The sequence below is a fragment of the Bubalus bubalis genome, chromosome 10 (assembly GCF_019923935.1).
Source record: "Bubalus bubalis isolate 160015118507 breed Murrah chromosome 10, NDDB_SH_1, whole genome shotgun sequence".
NCBI lineage: Eukaryota > Metazoa > Chordata > Mammalia > Artiodactyla > Bovidae > Bubalus > Bubalus bubalis.
The window spans coordinates 36,148,593-36,164,418 of record NC_059166.1 but is presented as its reverse complement, the minus strand read 5'-3'; the positions used below and the strand labels follow the sequence as shown (position 1 = coordinate 36,164,418).

The window sequence follows — 15,826 nt, the reverse complement described above, 5'->3', positions numbered from 1 at the left end:
CGTGTGAGCCAAAGCCGGCTGCGAGGGCGGAGCGGCCCCAGCTATGGAGCGTGCTCGGCTCCGACGAGGGTCTTGCACGCGGTGACTTTTTGCCTGATCTGAGAACCAAGAGGTGGGCCAAGAGTGAGATTTAGTGGAGGTAATTTCTCGAATAGGGAGGTGAACTCCTCCCCATCCTCCTTTGAAAGAAAGAAAGAAAGACGGGAGGAAGAGAGGGAGGCCTCCTAAGATGCTCTTTGCCAAGATAAGCCAAATAGAGGGTGGGAGGGAGAGAGGGAGGGAATGGGGTGGGTGGGAGGGAGTGGAGGGTCCCCTAAGATGTTCTTTACCAAAATGAGCCAAATCCAGAGAGGGGGGTGGGGGGAAGGGAGGTAGGTTGGGGGTATGGGAGGAAGGAGGGAGGGGGTTGGGGTGGACAGATGAACACATGGCACTGCACTTAGCACATAGTTTTGATTGGTAGGTTGATGGAGATGTTTGGATGCTATCAGTGATGTTTAGTCTTTCAGGCTCTTCCTGCACCATTAGGTTGCCTCTGGGGTCAAGTACGTGGTCTAGGAATGGAAGGGGTTTTAATCCTAGCAAATCACTGATTATCTCAAGGATTAGGTGTGGAATTGCCTATGTTTGAAAATCTAGACAGCTGTGCTATGAATTAATTGATCTCTACACAAGTGAAATCTGCCTACAGATAATTACTTTAAAAACAAGCGTTTTATAAATGTGCAGTTTTTAAATTTAAATGTTAACACGTATTATGATAACATTTTGAAATTTCAGTCTTTCAGATGGCAAGCTCAGTGAAAGCAGGGAATGTTGCTTATTCGTGAATCCTTTTACCTGGGCTTGGTGAATGGCAAACGCTCATAAATGCATGTGTGTGACAATGAACTGTGGGTTTGGTAGTTCTGTAAATGGCACTTTCAGGAAGGCTGAAGTTCTTGAATTTGGTGTGACTTTTATTCTAACTCAACCTCAGCTTTGCATTTTTAGCCCAATGACACTAATTTTTATCGTAAGTGTCCAAATGCATAAGCAAATTGGCTTTTAACTAGGATTTTCCTTTTGTGTTGCTGGGTGTTCTATTTTCCTCTCTTTCAGGCCAAGAGGAGTCAAATCCAGAGCATATTCTCTCTGCTACTATTGATATCAGGGACATTGACTCTCCATGTTTGCAGATCACACCATTATTTAATTTTGAAAAATTACTAGCCAATCAGTTCTGGCTAGCAGACTAGCCAGTGGAGGGTGAATCCAAGAGGATTTCATGGCTGAAGTGGAGCTAAAACCTGAAAGCTGGGCCTGTGGGAGTCTGGACAGGACATAGGGCTGAGCTGGGAGTCAGATGTTTCTTGAATCCTTGGTGCAGACTTGACCTATTGATCCAGTCCTTTAGGTCAGGAAAATTCTCCCCCCTCCTCCCGCCCCCCCTCTCCCACCATATCTGTCTCTCTTCTTCTCCATCTCTCTCTCTCCTTCTCTTCCTCTTTTTCCCTAGTCCTCCATTCTCTGACTACTTTCCACACTCCCTTTAAGACTCAAGTGCTGTTGGACTCTAGAGTCCTAACCCCTCACCCCTTCAACCCCCTCACCCCAAACCTCCAACTCCTTCACCCCTCCAACCCCCTGACTCCCCACTCAGCCCTCTCATGCCCCACCCTCGACTTCCCCCACTCCCACCTCTCCAAAGCATATTTTTATCTCACACTTTCTGGATTGTCTTTAACTAAATCAGGCCCTACCTACCACCAGCTGTGAATTCCTTAAGATTAAGGACAACACTGGCTGTTTCCATCTATACAATTGTAAACATCTCCACAATTACTGGTCTTCACTTGTTTTCAGTTTAGATTAAGGCACAGGTGGGAGTCCTAATTGTGGTGACAAATTAGAAAATTGGTGGAGTTAATTTAGGGACATTTTCTAGAAGTGATTCTAGTTCAGTTCAGTTCAGTCGCTCAGTCGTGTCCGACTCCTTGCGACCCCATGAATCGCAGCACGCCAGGCCTCCCTGTCCATCACCAACTCCCGGAGTTCACTCAGATTCACATCCATCGAGTCAGTGATGCCATCCAGCCATCTCATCCTCTGTTGTCCCCTTCTCCTCCTGCTCCCAATCCCTCCCAGCATCAGAGTCTTTTCCAGTGAGTCAACTCTTCGCATGAGGTGGCCAAAGTACTGGAGTTTCAGCTTTAGCATCGTTCCTTCCAAAGAAATCCCAGGGCTGATCTCCTTCAGAATGGACTGGTTGGATCTCCTTGCAGTCCAAGGGACTCTCAAGAGTCTTCTCCAACACCACAGTTCAAAACCATCAATTCTTTGGCGTTCAGCCTTCTTCACAGTCCAACTCTCACAGGAAAAACCATAGCCTTGACTAGCTGGACCTTTGTTGGCAAAGTAATGTCTCTGCTTTTGAATATGCTATCTAGGTTGGTCATAACTTTCCTTCCAAGGAGTAAGCGGCTTTTAATTTCATGGCTGCAGTCACCATCTGCAGTGATTTTGGAGCCCAAAAAAATAGTGTGATGCTGTTTCCACTGTTTCCCCATCTATTTCCCATGAAGTGATGGGACCAGATGCCATGATCTTCGTTTTCTGAATGTTGAGCTTTAAGCCAACTTTTTCACTCTCCACTTTCACTTTCATCAAGAGGCTTTTGAGTTCCTCTTCACTTTCTGCCATAAGGGTGGTGTCATCTGCATATCTGAGGTTATTGAGATTTCTCCTGGCAATCTTGATTGGAGCTTGTGCTTCTTCCAGTCCAGCGTTTCTCATGATGTACTCTGCATATAAGTTAAATAAGCAGGGTGACAATATACAGCCTTGACGTACTCCTTTTCCTATTTGGAACCAGTCTGTTGTTCCATGTCCAGTTTGAACTGTTGCTTCCTGACCTGCATACAGGTTTCTCCAGAGGCAGATCAGGTGTTCTGGTATTCCCATCTCTTTCAGAATTTTCCACAGTTTATTGTGATCCACACAGTCAAAGGCTTTGGCATAGTCAATAAAGCAGAAATAGATGCTTTTCTGGAACTCTCTTGCTTTTTCCGTGATCCAGCAGATGTTGGCAATTTGATCTCTGGTTCCTCTGCCTTTTCTAAAACCCCTTGAACATCAGGAAGTTCACGGTTCATGTATTGCTGAAGCCTGGCTTGGAGAATTTTGAGCATTACTTTACTAGCATGTGAGATGAGTGCAGTTGTGCGATAGTTTGAGCATTCTTTGGCATTGCCTTTCTTTGGGATTGGAGTGAAAACTGACCTTTTCCAGTCCTATGGCCACTGCTGAGTTGTCCAAATTTGCTGGCATATTGAATGCAGCACTTTCACAGCATCATCTTTCAGGATTTGAAAGAGCTCTTAAAATTTCAGTGTAACCAAATCAAATATTTCATAACTGGGAGGGAAGACACAGAACTTTTTGTGCAGACCTGATAGATACAAATAATCAGGGTAGTGTTGTATATTTAATCCCTGCTTTGGCCACCTGATGCAAAGAGTCAACTCACTGGAAAATACCCTGATGCTAGGAAAGATTGAGGGCAGGAGGAGAAGGCGGCAACAGAGGATGAGATGGTTGGATGGCATCATTGACTCAGTGGACATGAGTTTGAGCAAACTCCAGGAGATGATGAAGGACAGGGGAGCCTGGTGTGCTGCAGTCCAAGGGGTTGCAAAGAATCGGACACGACTGAGCAACTGAACAACAACAAATCCCTGCTTCTTGATCCCAAATAGAAACAGAAGAGGAAGCAATTATTCTCTTACCATGGGCCCTCTGGACCCACTCATTTTATTTCATAGCAAAGAGTCCTTATACCATCATCCATATTTATCTCCTACAAATTTTTGCTATTCATTAATTTCAGTAAAGCTGGTTCTCAAAGGTTACCCAGGGTATCCAAAACACCTGAGCCAAGAATTTGTTTTGGTGACAAAATCATAGCCATCGTTCCTTTGGCACTTTATGCTCTTCCAGGCACAGCTAAATTCTTTACAAAGATTGCATTGCATTGTCACACGAAGCATCTTTTAATAGTACTTACCACAATTTTATATTTTGAACTTACAGTGTATAATAATATGTTTGCTGAGGAACAAAAGAAAACAGGCACAAACAATAATTGATCGTGGATATGGATAGAATATTATCATCTCTGATGATGAAACCAAGGCTTTGAGAGCTCAAGAAATGGAACTATACGTGGAACCAGGTTTGAAGTCCATGTTGTCAAGTATCAGAGTTCATCAGAGCTTCACCAGTGGAGACTGCAACCACTCTTTCAGAACCCTGAGCCTTGCTAAGATAGAGGAGCCTAAAAGGAAGCAGAAAGATTCCACCTGGAGAAGCTCAGGTTGTAAAGAAGGCAACACTGTACAAAGTGAAGACTGGAGATGGAAAACGTGGATCTTTAGTGGGTATCATTGAACTGACCTATTTACCCAATGCCTACCTTTACCTCACCTATTGGAATGTGAGCTAGTGAAGTATGTTTAAAGTCACTTTATTGTTTTTAATTATTTAAAAGAATTATTTTTAGTTTTTTTCTACAGTATTTTTTTTTTGCCACATGTGGCATGTGAGATCTTAGCTCCCCGACCAGGAATCGAATCCTTCCTCCTGCAGTGGAAGTACCATGTCTTAACTGCTGGACACCAGAGAAGTCCCTAAAGTCACTTTAAATTGGGTTTCCTTGTGGTCAAAAGCCTCCTGAAATAAGCTTGTTTCAATTTCTTATTCAAAATGTTAAAATGATTAAGAATTAACTCAGTGTCTTAGCATAGCATTTGAGTACTTTCTGTCACACTCAGCCATGCATTTTATATTCTGGCTGAGCTGGACTGCTTGCTCTGACCATATCCTTTGCTGTCCCGCAGTCCACTCTGCCTTCCTCCTGCACTTTCTCCTTAGTTCTGTTTGCCATATACTTGTGCTGTGGTTAGCCGCTCAGTTGTGTCCGACTCTTTGCTACCCCATGGGATTCTCCAGGGAAGAATACTGGAGTGGATTGCTATGCCCTCCTCCAGGGGATCTTCCCAACCTAGGGATCAAACCCAGGTCTCCTGCATTGCAGGTGGATCCTTTACTGTCTGAGCCACCAGGGATGCCCATGTCATATACAAAAGTCTCTTCCTTACTGAATGATAAAGTCCTTAAAGGCAGAAATTGGTTTCATCTTTGTGTTTCACTGTATGTTTCTTGTTGTAGAGTCCATGTGGAGATTTGTCATGTTACTGAGCTGAATTCTACAATGTGTGACCTCAAACTTCTGTGTTAGTAACTCCTTACCCAGGTAGCTCAGGCTTCCCCAGTGTCTTAATGGTAAAGAATCCACCTGCCAATGCAGGAGATGCGGGTTTGATCCCTGGGTTGGGGTCGGGAAGATCCCCTGGATATGGAAATGGTAAGCCACTCCAGTATTCTTGCCAGGGAAATCCCATGGACAGAGGAGCCTGACAGGCTACAGTCCATGTGGTCACAAAAGAGACACGACTTAGCGACTAAACAACAATAAACTCCTTATAAAATAATAAGGGTAATGCCCTCCTCAATTCCATGAGAACTTGCTCTTGGAAGATGTAATATGCTATTCTATGATTCATATTTTTCTAATTTTTAATAATTTTAAAAAGAATTAACTTAGAATTAAACATACTGTGGGCCTGTGTGTTTCCACACAGAAGTTCTATTCTATAACTTCAGAGTCCAGTGTCAGGCGACAAAGTTGAGCATTGGCTGTTTAACACTCCATTTTCCTCAAACTTAAGCCCCACAGACAGTGGATTATCAAACTTTTGAGTTAAATTTATAATGTACTTCAATTCTTGACAGGGAAAATAATTTTCTCTTGCTTGATACATGATTTCCTCAACATTCATTTTTAGGTGACATGTGTTGACCTGAAACAAACAGACTGCCAGATAGTTCTCCAGGAAAGATGGAATTTATTCAGTATCAGCAAGAACTGTTATGTATCATTGTTAATTTAGAATCAATAATTATGGGTAAGATATAACAATAGTGTTTATAAGTTAGTACCCAGCAAGGAGATGGAAACCCCAGAGTAATTTGTACAGGGAAAGCTTAATATAAAGAATTATTCACTGTTTTCAGAGAAAACTAGTGAAAAGGGATCAAAAGAGCTCTAAAGAATACCCCGAGGCTGAAGAAGTATCCGAGGAAGGAGACTCTTCCCAAGACTGTGACTCATTTCTCTGTGAGGCAGTTGCTGCCCGGTGGATAATGGAGAGGCTTCCTGAGTGCCTAGGCCATCACTGGTCCATCCTCAGCAAGCCGAGGTCATGAACAGTGGGGGCTGGGACTCCTGAGCTAGAAGGCTTCTGCAGTGATGCTAGTAGGCTGAGGCTAGCTGGTAGGACACTGCCTGCTGGGGTACCTGCTGGGAGGCTACCTGGGGAAGCTGCTGTTGAACTGGCTGCGCAGCTAGTTGGATACTGGCTGGACTTACCAGAAAATTGCCAGGAAGTCATCAGCAAGAGGTATTGAACTCTCTGGGCACCCACAGAACCCAGCTGAATCCAGCTGTGAGGATGTGCCAGTGAATTTGCAGATGTGTAGGTAGCTGGAGAGACTATAGAACACTCCAGAAGTTGCTGCCTGGAGATGATGAGATGCCAGTAAACTCAGCTAGGATGACTCCAGAACTCACCTACAAACTGCTTTGGGAGGTACTGCTGCAGTTACTGCTGGAAATGCTATTGGGGCTGAAAAGACTTCTACAGGAGTGCTGCTGAAAGTCAGTGAAGGTGAGCTCCACTGGATGTCCTGCATGTTAGCCCAACATTGCAGGAGAAAGAAGGCACACAGAAGGCACACATTGTGCCACACACAGAAGGCACAACATTGCAAGAGAAAGAAGGCACACAGGAACCAGGAAGAGGCAGCCCCACCTCCTGCAGTGTCCCTCCAGCGCCCTCTATTGACCAACTTTAATATGCTATCTGGAAAGAAATATTTCAGTATCACAAGCAGGCAAAGAACAATGGATTTGAACAAGTGGTGCTGGGAAAACTGGTCAACCACTTGTAAAATAATGAAACTAGAGCACTTTCTAACACCATACACAAAAATAAACTCAAAATGGATTAAAGATCTAAACATAAGACCAGAAACTATAAAACTCCTAGAGGAGAACATAGGCAAAACACTCTCCAACATACATCACAGCAGGATCCTCTATGACCCACCTCCCAGAATATTGGAAATAAAAACAAAATAAGCAAGTGGGACCTAATTAAACTTAAAAGCTTCTGCACAACAAAGGAAACTATAAGTAAGGTGAAAAGACAGCCTTCAGAATGGGAGAAAATAATAGCAAATGAAGCAACAGACAAACAACTAATCTCAAAAATATACAAGCAACTCCTACAGCTCAATTCCAGAAAAATAAATGACCCAATCAAAAAATGGGCCAAAGAACTAAATAGACATTTCTCCAAAGAAGACATCCAGATGGCTAACAAACACATGAAAAGATGCTCAACATCACTCATTATCAGAGAAATGCAAATCAAACCCACTATGAGGTACCATTTCATGCCAGTCAGAATGGCTGTGATCCAAAAGTCTACAAGTAATAAATGCTGGAGAGGGTGTGGAGAAAAGGGAACCCTCTTACACTGTTGGTGGGAATGCAAACTAGTACAGCCACTATGGAGAACAGTGTGGAGATTCATTAAAAAACTGGAAATAGAACTGCCTTATGATCCAGCAATCCCACTGCTGGGCATACACACTGAGGAAACCAGAAGGGAAAGAGACACATGTACCCCAATGCTCATCGCAGCACTGTTTATAATAGCCAGGACATGGAAGCAACCTAGATGTCCATCAGCAGATGAATGGATAAGAAAGCTGTGGTACTAATACACAATGGAGTATTACTCAGCCATTAAAAAGAATACATTTGAATCAGTTCTAATGAGGTGGATGAAACTGGAGCCTATTATACAGAGTGAAGTAAGCCAGAAAGAAAAACACCAATACGGTATGCTAACGCATATATATATGGAATTTAGAAAGATGGTAACAATAACCCTGTGTACGAGACAGCAAAAGAGACACTGATGTATAGAACAGTCTTTTGGACTCTGTGGGAGAGGGAGAGGGTGGGATGATTTGGGAGAATGGCATTGAAATATGTATAATATCATATATGAAACGAGTCTCCAGTCCAGGTTTGATGCACGATACTGGATGCTTGGGGCTGGTGCACTGGGACGACCCAGAGGGATGGTATGGGGAGGGAGGAGGGAGGAGGGTTCAGGATGGGGAACACATGTATACCTGTGGCAGATTCATTTTGATATATGGCAAAACCAATACAATATTGTAAAGTTAAATAAAATAAAATTTAAAAAAGAACCATGGATTTGGAGTTGAGAATCAATACATTGATAACTGACTGGCACTGTGCTTTTGTCAAAATCACTACTTTATATTAAAATTATCTCTTTACTCATTTGTCTCTTCCACTAGCAGATGATATGCAAGGGTTTCAAAGGTAAGGAAAATCTTTATATTTATGCATGACATAGACTTTGGCACATGTTATGTATTTAATAAACATTTATCAAAATGTGGTACTACATTACATAAATATTGCATCCTGCACTGAAAGGCTCACTTGGTCTGACAAGCCCTAGGTATGCCCAAGTTTATTTGGCATGAAGGGAGTTATTTCTGTTATTCTCATCATTTACACAAAGAAGGAAAATTGCCTTAGTGGCAGTTGAAACATTGGATATCTGTAGAGTCACTGTTTTCTAAAAATGAACTTATTTTAGTTCCTTGAAATTTTGCTTGAGGTTGACTGACAAAATCTTCCGTGAATCACTAGGATTAAAAAAAAAAAATCCCCCTTGAGAGGAAGAATATTCTACTCAGAAATATATTGAGGGAAAAAAGCAAATATACTAGTAAGCTGAAAGATGCCCATTTCAGAGATTTTAGTAAAATAGAAAAAATAAGAAAGACTCATATATAACAGAAGTTTTGTGCTTCAGTATGCGTCAACAAGATCCACTTCTGTGACATTCTGACTTAAAAACTGAATTTCATCTCATGTCGAAGATATCTGCCCTGAATGAGTTTGGGAGTTGAATAAAGAGATGAATTTATTTAGTCGATATCAATGCTTTGTGTAGGATAGAAATCAAAGTATAGTTAAAATATAGACTTAGCTACTACAACAATGAGACCCCAAAAAAGAAATCAGTTTCTTTCTCATGCTACACCTGTGAGGTGGGCTCTGCTTCATTAAGTCTTTTGGGAAGGAGCTCAGGTTTCTGCTTTCTTGTCGGTTGGCCATTACTTGGGATGTCATCTTGCCCTGCAGTAGAAGACAGCTCTCTGGCAAAAATTTAGCCCAAATTCTCCTGTAGCATTGGTTAGGGACGAGAGGAAGAAACAGCAGTTTTGGCCATGAGTTTGTCCAAAGGTGTGAATCATCTGTCCAAAGTGACTGTTTTTATCAAATCCAGTGGCAAAGCAAGGACATCTTTATTTTCCTGCAGCAGCCATGTTTTAAATTTTCGGTAAAGACACTCTATGCTAGTTTTGCCTTGGGCAGCACCTCCCAGTTCCAGCCCACAGAGAAGAGAGTGAAAGCAGAGGGTAATTCCTTCTGAAGGAGATGGTGTTGAGGTTGTGCTTGCACTGAGACCCATCAATTGGAACATGGTCATGTAGTCACAACTTTCTGCAAGGTAAAGTGGGAAATGTAGCCGCAAACAAGAAGGGGTTTTTACTATCAAAAACAAGGAAGAATAGATACTGAAAGTTAGCAGTCTCTGCTACAGTAAGATACTCTATTCTGAGATAATTAAAATGTTTACTCAGTTTTAAATACCTTTTACTTAGGAATATGTTGAATGTTCGGTAATAATAACATTGATTAATATTAGCTATAAAATAGTGTTAACTATTCTGAATATGTTAAGTGCTTGGATAGAGGATCAATGTCAGCCCTCACAGTTTCAGTTACTTTGTTTTATTAAATTGATATATAGGCTACTAAAAAGATGATCATTCACCTTTAATAAACACATTGGTAGCTAATGTGCCAAGAAACAAGAAAATACATGAAAAAATGGGGAGAGGAAAATGAAGTAAAGGAAATTTCTAAAGAAATATATGGGGTAGGAGCAGAGGTACAAAACTTAATTGAAAAGGCAAAAATTATTAAACAACAGCAAACAGAATACCAATAGCCTTGGAGGAAGGACAGTAATATCATTAAAGTTTGAAAATGTCATCTGGGATAAACCAGAGATATGAAGAGCAGGAGCAGAGATGCAAGTTGAAATCACAGTGTGACACATCACTGAAGAGTAATGACAGGAATAACCACAATTGAAAAGAAAGCATAAGATATTATATGACAATATTTTACAATATAGTACATATCACGGGTTTGATCCCTGGATCAGGAAAATTCCCTGGAGGAGGAAATGGCAACCCACTCCAGTATTGTTGCCTGGAAAATTCTGTGGATATAGGAGCCTGGTGGGCTACAAGTCCGTAGTGTTGCAAAGAGCCGGACACAACTGGGCACGCATGCATGTATGTTTTACGGTACTATGCAAACAAATTTGAAAAACTGAGTAAAATAGATGATTTTACAGAAATTTAAAAATAATTGACCCCAGAAGGGATATAAAACCTAAACAGATGAGCAACCTCATAAGAAACACAGGAAGCAATCAGAGAAACCTCAAATAAAAAGTTGTTTTGTGGATGACTTTTTTCAAATTTTCCTAGTACCGAGAATGTCAATGTAATTTAAATTGTTTCAGACATAGAGAAGAAGGAAGGCATCTGTATCCAGAGAAACAGAACCAACAGGATGTGTACATTAGTCAGCTCAAGCTGCCATACCAAAATATCATAGACAGAACGGCCTAACCAACAGGAGGCTGGAAGCAGAGACCAGGCTGTCAACGGGATCAGGTCTTGGTGAGGGCTCTCATCCTAGTTTGCAGATAGCCCCCTTCTCACTGTATTCTCACATCATAAAGGGAGCAAGTTCTCTGGTGTCTCTTCTTTATAAAGGGCACTAATCTCATCATGAGGGCTCCACCCTCATGACCTCCTCTAAACCTAATTACTTCCAAAGGCCTCATCTTCAAATACCATCATATTGAGAGTTGGTGCTTAAACATATGAATTTTGAGGGTGCAATTTCAATCCATAGCAATTTGTGTGTGCATAATGAGAGAGAAAATATTAATGAAAAAATCCTGAAGAAAATATTGTTTCTTTAATTAATTAATTAAAATATTAATGTTGAATTTAACAGAGGTCAATATTAGGAAATATGTTTAATTCCAAGAGTAGACTGAAGGACAAAAAAATGAACATGTGATTGTCATGGTAGAGCCTGGTAGAACCATCTTTTCTGGTGAAAGGAACTGAGAGAAGAGGACCTTAACCTGAGAACATGGGAGAAAATCCCTGAACTGAGGGATCTGGAGAAGAGGACTCCTAAATTATATGTGTAACCTGACACAAATCAGGCTTACACCTGACCTGTGCATGTACAGAACAGACTAGAAGAAGCACAGCAGAGGTTTGGGGAACTGAATTATGACATAAAACAGTACCCAGTTCCCAGACTGGCACACAAAGGGTGCATGTGCAGGGCAGACACACACAGCATAAAAAAGCTTTGAAAACTGAACTGACAATGGAACCACAGCCCACAGATTGCAAGACAGAACTTTCAGTCTGAATGTTGACTGATTGCTAACATCAGTCAACATTCTCCACGGGATTTTAACAGGATCCAGAGTCTCACAACATAATATTCAAAATGCCCATGGTACATTTGAATTTACAAAAAATTACCAGAAAAATATGACCACAACTTAAAAGCTAATCAACAGATGCCAAGCCTGAATCAACCAGATGTTGGAATTATCAAAACTACTACTTAGGAATCAAAGACTGGAATAGTGATGTATGTAACAATGTGGATGAATCTCAGTTTTATATGTTACATATGAAATAGGGTACGTTCTCTGTGATTCCATTTATATGGCAGTCTGGAAGAGGCTAAACTACAGAGATAGTGAACAGAGCGGAGGTTGCCGGTGGTTAGGAGTATGGGAAAGGATGGACTATAAAGGAGGGGCAGGATGGAAACTGCCACCTTGATGGCAGTTTGACTCCATGTGTTTGTCAGTAAGTAGAATGAACTTCTTGTGTGAATTTAAAGTAAATTTTAAAAATACTCTAAAAACTTATTCTTTCCTCCTTCTGAAGAATGATCTAACTATAACAATCCACCTATCTTACATGTTAATATTACCCAGCATTTTCATATCACCTTGGTTTTATAGCTATGAATTGGTCATCGTATTTCTTATTCTTTTTTATATTCAACTTTTTTAAGATTTACCAATATGTAAAATGGTTTTTTTTCTTCTTGCCTCTCCTTCCTTTCTGCAATTTACTCTTCTCCCTGAAATAGCGATACTTCCCTTAATAGTTCATTCAGCAACATTTAACTAAATTTACTCATTATTATCCAAATAACCCTTTAAATTGGTCTTGTATTTGAATGATAGCTTATCTGGATATAATATCTAGATTCTCAGTTATTTTCTTATGAATATTATAACTACATTATTTCATTGTCTTCTTGCAGCTATTGATGCTATTTATGGTGAGAGTTGGACCATAAAGAAGGCTGAGCACTGAAGAATTGATGCTTTTGAACTGTGGTGATGGAGAAGACTCTTGGAAGTCCCTTGGACAGCAAGGAGATCAAACCAATCAATCCTAAAGGAAATCAACCCTAAATATTCATTGGAAGCTCCAATACTTTGGCCACCTGATGTGAAGAGCCAACTCACTGGAAAAGACCCCACTGCTAGGAGAGACTGAGGGCAGGAGGAGAAGGGGATGACAGAGGATGAAATGCTTGCATGGTATCACCAACTCAATAGACATGAATTTGCGCAAACTCCCAGAGATGGTAAGTATGGGGAAACCTGGCGTGCTGCAGTCCATGGGGTCTCGAAGACTCGGACATAACAGCGACTGAACAGCAGCAACAAATGCTACTTAACAGTCTGTATTTTTTTGTGCCTCATTGCTTAATATCTCCTTTTTATTTCTGAGATTCAGTAGTTAAGCATGTAGCTTTGCTATCCTCCAGACTTACTTGTTTTGACTTTGAATCTTAGATTCCTAACTTTATTAAATTCTGGAGAGTGCTATGCTTATGCATGCGTGCTCAGTTGCTTCAGTCATGTCCAACTCTTTGCGACCCTATGGACTGTAGCACACCAGGATCTTCTGTCCATGGTATTCTCCAGCCAAGAATAGTGAAGTTTCCATTTCCTTCTCCAGGGGATCTTCCTGATCTAGGGATCGAACCCACACCTTATGTGGCTCTTGCATTGGAAGGCAGGTTCTTTACCACTAGCGCCACCTGGGACGCCCTCTTCTATGTTCATATCATTTGCAAAATTTGCCTCTCTTCTATTCTCGCTAATGTCTTCTCATGGTGTACCAGTTACACATGTGTTGAACCTTCTCATTCTATCCTTCATATTGGTTCATTTCTTTTTCACATTATTTATTGCCCATAGTTTTCTCAGTAAAATCTACCAATTCACTAACACTCTTTCAATATTCACATAATCTTAAGTTTAACATATTCAATAATTGTTAAATTCTAGTGACTATATTTCTTTTGGAGAAGGAAATGGCAACCTACTCCAGTACTCTTGCCTGGAGAATCCCCATGGATAGAAGAGCCTAGCAGGCTACAGTCCATGGGGTCACAAAGAGTCAAACACAACTTAGCAACTAAACCACCAACCACCATATTCAGTAACTTAAATTCTAGTGGATATATTTCTTTTCTACAAATTTCTTTTTTCTTTTTAAAATTTGCTTGGCAATTTTCTTTTTTTTTTTTTTAATTTTATTTTATTTTTAAACTTTACATAATTGTATTAGTTTTGCCAAATATCAAAATGAATCCGCCACAGATATACATGTGTTCCCCATCCTGAACCCTCATCCCTCCTCCCTCCCCATTCCATCCCTCTGGGTCGTCCCAGTGCACCAGCCCCAAGCATCCAGTATCGTGCATCGAACCTGGACTGGCAACTCGTTTCATACATGATTAGAAAAGTACAACTTTCCAAAACTCGACCAGAAAGAAATAGAAAATCTTAACAGACCCATCACAAGCACAGAAATTGAAACTGTAATCAAAAATCTTCCAGCAAACAAAAGCCCAGGTCCAGACGGCTTCACAGCTGAATTCTACCAAAAATTTAGAGAAGAGCTAACACCTATCCTGCTCAAACTCTTCCAGAAAATTGCAGAGGATGGTAAACTTCCAAACTCATTCTATGAGGCCACCATCACTCTAATACCAAAACCTGACAAAGATCCCACAAAAAAAGAAAACTACAGGCCAATATCACTGATGAACATAGATGCAAAAATCCTTAACAAAATTCTAGCAATCAGAATCCAACAACACATTAAAAAGATCATACACCATGACCAAGTGGGCTTTATCCCAGGGATGCAAGGATTCTTCAATATCTGCAAATCAATGTAATACACCACATTAACAAATTGAAAAATAAAAACCATATGATTATCTCAATAGATGCAGAGAAAGCCTTTGACAAAATTCAACATCCATTTATGATAAAAAGTCTCCAGAAAGCAGGAATAGAAGGAACATACCTCAACATAATAAAAGCTATATATGACAAACCCACAGCAAACATTATCCTCAATGGTGAAAAATTGAAAGCATTTCCTCTAAAGTCAGGAACAAGACAAGGGTGCCCACTTTCACCATTACTATTCAACATAGTTTTGGAAGTTTTGGCCACAGCAATCAGAGCAGAAAAAGAAATAAAAGGAATCCAAATTGGAAAAGAAGAAATAAAGCTTTCACTGTTTGCAGATGACATGATCCTCTACATAGAAAACCCTCAAGACTCCACCAGAAAATTACTAGAACTAATCAATGACTATAGTAAAGTTGCAGGATATAAAATCAACACACAGAAATCCCTTGCATTCCTATACACTAATAATGAGAAAACAGAAAGAGAAATTAAGGAAACAATTCCATTCACCATTGCAACGGAAAGAATAAAATACTTAGGAATATATCTACCTAAAGAAACTAAAGACCTACATATAGAAAACTATAAAACACTGGTGAAAGAAATCAAAAAGGACACTAACAGATGGAGAAATATACCATGTTCATGGATTGGAAGAATCAATATAGTGAAAATGAGTATACTACCCAAAGCAATCTATCGATTCAATGCAATCCCTATCAAGCTACCAACAGCATTCTTCACAGAGCTAGAACAAATAATTTCACAATTTGTATGGAAATACAAAAAACCTCGAATAGCCAAAGCGATCTTGAGAAAGAAGAATGGAGCTGGAGGAATCAACCTACCTGACTTCAGGCTCTACTACAAAGCCACAGTTATCAAGACAGTATGGTACTGGCACAAAGACAAATATAGATCAATGGAACAAAATAGAAAGCCCAGAGATAAATCCACGCACATATGGACACCTTATCTTTGACAAAGGAGGCAAGAATATACAATGGATTAAAGACAATCTCTTTAACAAGTGGTGCTGGGAAATCTGGTCAACCACTTGTAAAAGAATGAAACTAGAACACTTTCTAACACCATACACAAAAATAAACTCAAAATGGATTAAAGATCTAAACGTAAGACCAGAAACTATAAAACTCCTAGAGGAGAACATAGGCAAAACACTCTCTGACATACAT

The 15,826-nt window shown here is 40.4% G+C and overlaps 1 long non-coding RNA gene across 1 annotated transcript; it reads left to right on the top strand.

Annotated features, from left to right (window-relative positions):
- The first annotated feature begins 8 nt into the window (after positions 1-8).
- On the top strand, positions 9-12,798 carry LOC123327688. The gene is made up of 2 exons (XR_006542347.2): positions 9-139; positions 12,671-12,798. It is a non-coding gene; the product is annotated as an uncharacterized LOC123327688 (long non-coding RNA).
- Positions 12,799-15,826: the final 3,028 nt, after the last annotated feature.